The sequence below is a fragment of the Marmota marmota genome, unplaced genomic scaffold (assembly GCF_001458135.2).
Source record: "Marmota marmota marmota unplaced genomic scaffold, marMar, whole genome shotgun sequence".
Classification (NCBI taxonomy): domain Eukaryota; kingdom Metazoa; phylum Chordata; class Mammalia; order Rodentia; family Sciuridae; genus Marmota; species Marmota marmota.
The window spans coordinates 31,884,789-31,893,732 of NW_026000108.1; the positions used below are offsets into that span (position 1 = coordinate 31,884,789).

The 8,944-nt window shown below is 42.1% G+C and overlaps 1 protein-coding gene across 21 annotated transcripts in view; it reads right to left on the bottom strand.

Annotated features, from left to right (window-relative positions):
* Apbb2 (amyloid beta precursor protein binding family B member 2) overlaps window positions 1-8,944 on the bottom strand; it is a 406,998-nt gene that overhangs the window by 197,167 nt on the left and 200,887 nt on the right. The window contains exon 1 of one of the 21 annotated variants that reach the window (XM_048784386.1): window positions 3,829-3,942. The exons of the other annotated variants lie outside the window; for them this stretch is intronic. The gene's annotated coding sequence lies outside the window, so the exon portion shown is untranslated. Of the gene's footprint in view, window positions 1-3,828; window positions 3,943-8,944 lie in introns of those variants that run through there. 21 annotated transcript variants of the gene reach the window in all.

Genomic DNA, 8,944 nt, shown 5'->3' on the forward strand with positions numbered 1-8,944 from the left:
GGGAGCCGGAACTCGGGCGCCCCGCGCTCGGCGTTCGCTCCGATAGGCTCAGGTTCTTAGAAGCACCCAGGCGCAGAACCCTAGCAATCTGTTTGCAAGCCACAGGCGAATTGTAGCCTGGAATTACCTGATCTATGGCTGAATGAGTTGCGGTCAGTCGAAAACAGGGGACGTGACGTCAGTTTACCAAGATGGTGGCTGCTGGCCTCCTCTGTGGACTGACCGGTGTGTAGAACCGAGCAGGACCGCTTCCTTACCCCGTCTGGAACCCAGAATTCAGCCCTGAGTACGGTGCTTGCGCGGCTGGCAGAAACTGCAGCGCTGTAACCCTGCGTCTCTATCCCAGCGCACACTGCAGACTCTAGCCGCGGGGCGATTTGCTGAATAAGCAGTTACCCTCCGTGCGACAAACCTCTCGCGTTTGAGTCCCCGTAGCCGATCCTCGTGCGATGGAAATCCTTCCTCCAGGTTCCGGAGCACCCCACTATTGCTGGAAATTCCTAACAAGATATCCTTTAGCCGTCCTGACTTGTCATACTCCCACACAGTGAAGCAGCACACGGGGGTAATGCACTCCCCTCGCCGCCATCTTCCAAATCTCCAAATGCTCTTTAAGTCCCCAATGTCATCCCTTAAGAGCTCCCGACCTCACCAGTGCTCGCCTGTAATCCCTGAGGCTCAGGAGGCTGAAGCAGGAAGATAGCGAGTTCAAAGCCAGCTGCAGCAACTTAGCAAGGTGCTAAGCAACTCAGTGAGACCCTATCTCTAAATAGAGTATTAAAAAAAGGGCTGGGGATGTGGCTCAGTGGTTGAGTGCCCCTGGGTTCAATCCCAGGCTCCCAACTACATAGGAAAAGAGGAGAGAGCGGGGAAGGAAAAGAAGATCCTACTGCACTGCTGGGCTCCTACACCTTCTTTGTCTTGAACCAAACTTTCCAAACTAGCACCAAGTTCCCCTAATATGCAGGGATATAGCTGTTCCTCTACCACCAATGCCAAAGGGGCCCCAGACCAGACTCCTCACTCTGCAGAATCCCCTCCGGCGTGTGCTCCCTCGCCCTGCCTGGGAAGGCTGCCTCCTGACAGTGCCTCACCAGCTCTGGGGATGATCTCAACAGCGGGTAGCACACAGGGCACCCACATCGTGAATTCCAGCATATAGCACTGAGGCTGATATTGCGCCCAGCATTCCTGTGGTCCTGTCCATAGCTGTCCAAGGGCTGCTTTCTGGTCTGCCTTAAAGAGGCAGGTAGAACAAATGGTTTCGAAAGCCTCTTGTGAGGGTCCTTAGGGTACACAGTGCTTCTCATTTCTTTGGAACAGTTTTATTAAAGAGAAAGAGAGTCCAGAGTGTAACCACACATACTTTAATTTTTTAAATGAATGAAATTATTCTAGGGCTCAAGTTCTGAGGCTACAAATAAAAGTAGAATTTTACAAGATGATGTCCAACAACTGACACTCCTATGGACCACAGTCCTTTCTTCCTAATGGACTAAAAGACAATTTTCATTTCTTACCTTATATTAGCTCCATGATGCGTGTCACAGAGCCACGTGTACCTCCCACATGGAAAACAACCCACAACGTGTTCTATCCAAGGTCCAAGTCCGCAAAAAACCTGAATTCACATTATTTCCTCCTGCTTCTCAATTCGGCCATTGAAAATGACAGGGTAATTCTTTTTCCACAAGTGTACAGAACTAGTTTCCAAATTTCTTAAAGTTACCGGCTTGGAACTTGGCCACAAGAAGTTTGAAAAGAGGCAGAAAATTTAATAATACCATTACCCTGAAATCAATAAAGCCTGCTGGACCTTCACATTTTCAAGACATCAGACTATTTACGCTATTACCCCTAGTGCTACTGTCGCTTCCTATGAAGCCATAAATATACACAATGTAGTTCACCAGAAAACTGACTTAAGACCACCATAAAAAAGGCCTATAAGGAAGATCCGCCCATGAAGTACTCATGGTACTTGCCGAGGCAAGTTCAGATGGACAAGTTCATTTATTTTGGAAAATTACATTTCTGAGTCCACAACTCATCGCTTCAACTGTGAACAACTTCTAATAGAGTGAGAACTTTCTTTTTAGGGACTGTTCTCACACAGGTCCTACTAAACACTAAGGACACTTATGAGGCTATCCGGCACAGAAGAAAAAGCTCATAACATCTGTATTTTCATATCTGCTTCATTTAGCATTGTGTTTAGTTTTAAATATCAGAAAGCCTCCACAAGAGGAGATTCAACAAAGAAGGAGTAGGAAAGTTCCGGGCTGCTGGTGGCTAAACAGCAGCGATGTTGGAGCAGCATCTCTGCCCTTGGACTCTCCTTCACATTTGTTACCTCACAGTGACATGATGGCTGCTGTATGTTCAGCCATCCTATTAGCACTCAAGGCAGAAAGAAAGGAAAAGCAATGAAGGCACTGATAGGCTCATTTTTCAAGTTTTATAAAAACAATAAATGCTTTCCCAAAAACCCCAATTACCACCCCAGTGGACTACTTCTCAGGACTCCCTAGCCAAAACCAGGTCACATGGCCACATTCTTATAAGGGAATGCTGTGAAATCAGGGTTCAGGATTGGAATATTGGTTTAGACCATTACTACCTACTGTCTGGGGCTGAGTACCATGCCACTCTGAATTAAATCAAGGTTCTGTAAACAAAAATGGTACAAATTATGAGTACTGAGTGGGCAATTAAATGTGTCTCCACTTTGAATCTTCATCTTGGGAAGAAGAAAATCATCCAATTATAGTATTTCCAAAGTGTTCTTTGCTCCTCATATTAAAATACCTACTCTACGTGTAAAGTAATATTTTATGAATTTCAATGCTTATAATAACAAACAAGAATAGTTTAATCTTTAAGCTCATATGCTCTGGTTTTTACATATTTGTGTACACACACACACACACACACACACCTTATAAACTGGCCATCAAATGGCTAAAAAAAAAGTTGGACATGGTGATGCAAACCTGTAATCCCAGGCTTCAGGAGGCTGAGACAGGAGGAGCTCAAGTTCAAGGATAGCCCTGGCAAGTTAGCAAGACACTGTCTGAAAATAAAATGGAAAGGGCTGGGGATGTAGCTCAGCAGAGCATCCCTGGGTTCAATTCCCAGTGCCAACATAAGAAAAGAAAAAAGAAAGAATGAAAAAATAAACATTGTGAGGTAATGTGTGACTCTTCCAGTCCTTGAGAGATGCCAGCACTGTGTTAGTACAGCAGGTGCAGTATCCATCAACCTATCTATTAATTGGCTCTGATCACCGTCTCTAGTCTCATCTCCACCTTTTCCTCAAACAGAAAAACAGGAGGCCTCTTTAAGCTGCTCCTTGCAATGGAAGAAACAGGGATCTCAAAAAGAGAAAGCTTCTAGCTCCTGATGTTCAAAAGCAGACAGGAAATCCTGTTTATTCCAATCAAGCTCCAGTTGCAAGAACAGGATGGTAGCTAGGTATTTATTTCCAGCGGTGGCCAAGTCATGCTGGGTTTATTGATATCAAGTTCCAAATAAGCAACATGTAACTGAAGCTCTCTGGGGAATTTTCTTGTACCCTGAGGGACAGAGCTCAACCTCTCCCACAATCAGATGCTCCTAAGAAAGAACTTGGGGAAGAAAACAAATGGAACCCCATGGATTTAAGTATTTGCCATGAAATAAAAAAGGAGGAACTAAAAAGTCTATAGAGATTCCTTTAAAAAGCTTCTCTATTGAATATTCAGTGATGCATGCTTGTAACTTTCTATTTCTTAGGATATGTTCATGAGGGAAGGCTCCAGAAACGGCAGAGGCTAACAATAAACTGACCTTTCTCATGACCGAAATAAACCAGGTCATTCCTTTTAAAATTCTGTCCGTCTCATTTTGGAAGAGATTTTTGTGGCTCTCATTCAGGTCATCAGAGTTTGCTTCCCCTGAGAACCATCTCAGGTTTGCATAAATGTGCAAGTATCCAGGAAACCTGGAAAAATAAGTCTATTTGCTTTGGTTTCAAAACTATCCCCCAAAGTTGAACACTTTTCTTTCTCTTCAGGAGGCTGTGCTCCCAGGTCTGACTGGGATATTTCCTCTCTGCTCCCCTGATGGCAGGAGGTATTGGGGCCACTTTTCTGAGAGCAACGTGCTCTTCTGAGTTGAAGCCTGTCCTCAGATCCAGAAGGGACCAATTCTAGTTGATCCCCATCACCCAAATGAGAAAAAGACTGTTCAAGAACCCTCTGATGTTTAGTGATCCCTAAAACACCAGGTCTGCAGGTACTGAGCACACCATGAGCAGGTTCCCTTAGACTAAGAAAACTACCTACAGCTGGTTGGAGTGGCACTTGCCTATAATCCAACTACCAGGAAGCTGAGGCAGGAGGATCACAAGTTCAAGACCAGCCTGAGCAATTTAGCATGATCCTATCTCAAAATCTTAAAAAATAAATTTAAAAAGGGATGGGGATGTGTCTTGGTTGTTAAGCATCCCTGGGTTCAGTCCCCGACACCAAAAAATAAAAATAGACACACAGAGAAAGTTTGAGGAAAAATAAAAAGCAAAAGCAAAAGCAAAGTTACTAAGAAGGGATTTTAATGTGAACTGTTGAAATTAATTTCTCTCTTCTGGGAAAGATAAACATTTAGAAATAACATTTCTTTCCTAGTGTTAATATTAGAATATAACCGTACTTGCTAGACATATAAACATAAACTACCATATTAATGAGTTCCTAAAAATAAGGGCAGTAGACACGACTCTGATAGCTTGGATTTTGCATCAAAAAACAATCTAGAATCTAACATGATTCAGACGTGGACAGAAGGTGGGTTCTGGAACAAGGTGGCCATGTACCTTGCTACACTGAGGAAGGGTGGTTACTCAGGCACACCACATCTCAGTAGAGGGATTTGCAAAATACCCATTCACTGAATTAACACTGACTTAACACTGCGTTTAAAGTTCTGTAGGGATCAGGGATCGCAATCTGGTGCCTCAAAGGTCTTAAAATTCATTCTTCAGTCTGTGATGATAAAGTTTCCAGTCAATATGATGAACTGAGATGACAGAGAAGGACATGACTTGCTTCAAAGACATGGACAAACAGTAAAAGATAAATAACAACTGTTTTAATAGGAAAATTCCAAATCACAAGAAATAAATTTTTTGGCTGGAACCAAAAATGGAACTAAAAGTCACGTGACAGATCACCAAGAGCTTTGAAGACTCAGAAGGCTACTGGATGACAACACAGCCAGGGCACGCAGGGGCTAGGATTCTGATGCCCACAGAGAGGAAAGGGGCATGCCCAGCCAATAAGAAATCAAAATCTCAAGACAACACCCGCCACCCCCGGGGCCTGTCTTGGAGGTATGGCACCCAGATGCAAAACACCCAGGGAGCATCAGGTCCCCAGGCCAGAAGGTATTACCAACGCTGGTCCAGAAGCAACCACACTTCGTGGAACAGATGAGGCAAACGAGAAACTGCCTTGGGTTTGCAAAGTCCTACATACACAGAACTCCCAAGACCAACAACGTGCACTAACATGGCTCTCCCAGATTGACCACCAAATCAGAAGTCCACCTGCCATGATGACAGTCAATGGAAGTGGCAAGATCGAGCTGGAAATAGTACAGCAGCCCGAAGACCACTTCAAGGTCTATTTAAATAATTGGAAAAAGCAAAATTGGAATGGGATAAAAGGAAGGCGGTGAATTTGGGGGAAAAAAAAGCTTCTAAAATTCTGAAAGTGAAGGAAGGCAGAAAGAAGGGAAGATAAAAACATTTCACAGAATGAAAAACTTAAGGAATACACAAGATCAATATACAAATATCAATTTATTTTCATGCACTTTTATGAACTCTCTGCAAAGGAAACAATTTAGAAAACAATTCCATAATTTACAATAGCACACAAAAAAATTAAAATAGGCATAAAGTTATTGAGAGAAGTGCAATGCCTATACACCATAAATTACAAAATATCATTAAAAGAAATTAGGCTACATAAATGGAAAGATGTATGTGTTTACAATTAGAAGAATTAATATCAGGAGGGAAATAGTTCCCCAAATGATCTAGAAATAAAACACAATCCCCATCACATCTGGCTTCATTACAGAAACTCACAAGCTGATCCTACGAGGGAAAAGAATCTTTTCGACAAGACAGTGCTGGGACAACTGGATATATACATGCAAAATAGTGAAGCTGGACCATACCTCAGTTGATATACAAAAATTAACTCATATGAATCAAACGCCTAAATGTAAGGAACAAAAATATAAAATTCTGAGAACAAAATTTCTGGGGTAAAATCTTCAATACCTTGGATTATGCAATTTATTTTTAAAGATATAATATCAAAAGCAAAAGAAAACAAAGGGGAAAAAACAGAATTTAATACTTCTGGGTTTGGGAAGAGACAATAAAGAGAATAAAAGGAACCCACAGAATGGGAGAGAAATTTTGCAAACCATTTATCTGATATGAGTCTAGTATAGAGAATATATAAAGAATTCTGACAATCTTACAATAAAAGACAACCCAATTTCACAATGAACCAAGGATTTGAATAGTTATTTCTCCAGCAAAGATAAACGAACAGGGAGTTGAAAGGGGGCTCAACGTTGTGTCACTGGAGAAATGCAAACAAAACCCGCAACAAGAGACCACTTCACTCCTATTGGATGGTTGTAGCCAAAACCAGACAATAAGACAGTTGGCAAGATGCGGGCGATTGATACATTGGTGGCATGATTTTAAAGGAGTCAAAAATTACTTTGAAAAAAACACTTCAGGGGCTTGGGATGTGGCTCAAGTGGTAGCGCGCTTGCCTGGCATGCGTGAGGCACTGGGTTTGATCCTCAGCACCACATACAAATAAAATAAAGATGTTGTGCCATTGTGTCCACCTAAAACTAAAAAAAAAAATAAACATTAAAAAAAAAAAAACACTTCAGCAGCTACTTAAAAAACAAAACATAAAATTACCTTGACCCAGCAATTACATTCCCAGGTGAAACCCAAGAGAAATGAAAACACCGATCTACACAAAAATTCATACAGGAATATTCACAGTGACATTATTCATCATGGCAAAAAGTAGAAACAACCCCAAATGCCCATAAACTGATGAATGGACACAGCAAAGGTGGTATTAGCTATAACATGGAAGGTGACTTGGCAGTAAAAAAGCATAAAGTACCAATAATATACAACGTGGATGAATCTTGAAAACATCATGTTCAGTGACAAATGGTCATTGATGATTCCAATGATGTGAGATGATGGGAACAGGCACATCCACAGGGACAAAACAGATTCCTGTTGCTTAGAGAGGAGAGGAACACGGAATGGGGGCCAAGCATAGGGACAAGATTTCTTTTTGGAGTAATGAAAATGAACTGGAACTGGAGAGTAGTGATAGTTACACAACTCTGTGGTCACTGACTTTCATACTTTAAAATGGGAAATTTTATAGAATGTGAATTATATCTCACAGGGAGGGGGCAGCCTCAATAATAAACTAGCACGCAGCACTAAAAAATGACAAAATCATAGAATTTGCAGGGAAATGGATGGCACTAGAGCAGATTATGCTTAGTGAAGCTAGCCAATCCCTAAAAAACAAATACCAAATGTCTTCTTTGATATAATGAGAGCAACTAAGAACAGAGCAGGGAGGAAGAGCAGGAAGAAAAGATTAACATTAAACAGATACATGAGGTGGGATGGAAAGGGAGAGAAAAGGGAAATTGCATGGTAATGGAGGGAGACCCTCATTGTTATACAAAATTACATATAAGAGGTTGTGAGGGGAATGGGAAAATAAACAAGGAGAGATATGAATTACAGTGGATGGGGTAGAGAGAGAAGATGGGAGGGGAGGGAGGGGGGATGGCAGAGGATAGGAAAGGTAGCAGAATACAACAGTTACTAATAGGGCATTATGTAAAAATGTGGATGTGTAACCGATGTGATTCTGCAATCTGTATTTGGGGTAAAATTGGGAGTTCATAACCAACTTGAATCTAATGTATGAAATATGATATGTCAAGAGCTTTATAATGTTTTGAACAACCAATAAAAAAAAAATAATAAACTAGCAACAAACAGTGAATCTGTGAATTGGCAGTGTTTGGGCAGAGACTGGAATGACTCAGCTAGCAGAGTGTGTCCCCATAGAAAGTGGAGATCTGCCCACACAGCACTATCATGGAGCTTCCTGACAATCTCCTTCTGCCATTCCTGGCCTCTGGGTCCTATCCGGTAACAAGGAGCTTTGCCTATGTCACCTATGGTAGAGTATCTGCCATAGCAATTCCGATAATTTGTGAGAAGACAAGATTTCTCTAGGTAAATACCATAGCGGGGAGAGTGGGAGGTTGGGATGTGTATGCATAAGCTCTCATAAAAGCAAAGTGTGGACAGAAAGGCAAAAGTTCATGTTGGGAAGAGAGAAGGAGGTGCAGCAGGCAGAAGAGCACTTCTCCCTCAGAGGATCTACGTCCTAATCCCTGATACCTGAGAACGCTCCCTGTGAATAGGGATAAATGGACTCTGCAGACTGACCAAGTTGAAGTCTTGAGAAGGGGAATTATTCTGGATTATCTGGGAGGACCCCTAGCATACCCACTATTATCTTTATAAGAGGGAAGCAGCAGGGCTTGGTGGCCCATGCCTGAAATCCCAGTGGCTCAGGATGCTGAGGTGGGAGGATCCTGAGTTCAAAGCCAGCCTCAGCAACTTAGCAAGGCCCTAAGCAACTCAGTAAGACCTTGTCTCTAAATAAAATATTAAAAAGGGCTGGGTCTAATTTTTTGAGTTCTTTGTATACTCTGGATATTAGGGCTCTATCTGAAGTGTGAGGAGTAAAGATTTGTTCCCAGGATGTAGGCTCCCTATTTACCTCTCTTATTGTTTCTTTTGCTGAGAAAAAAC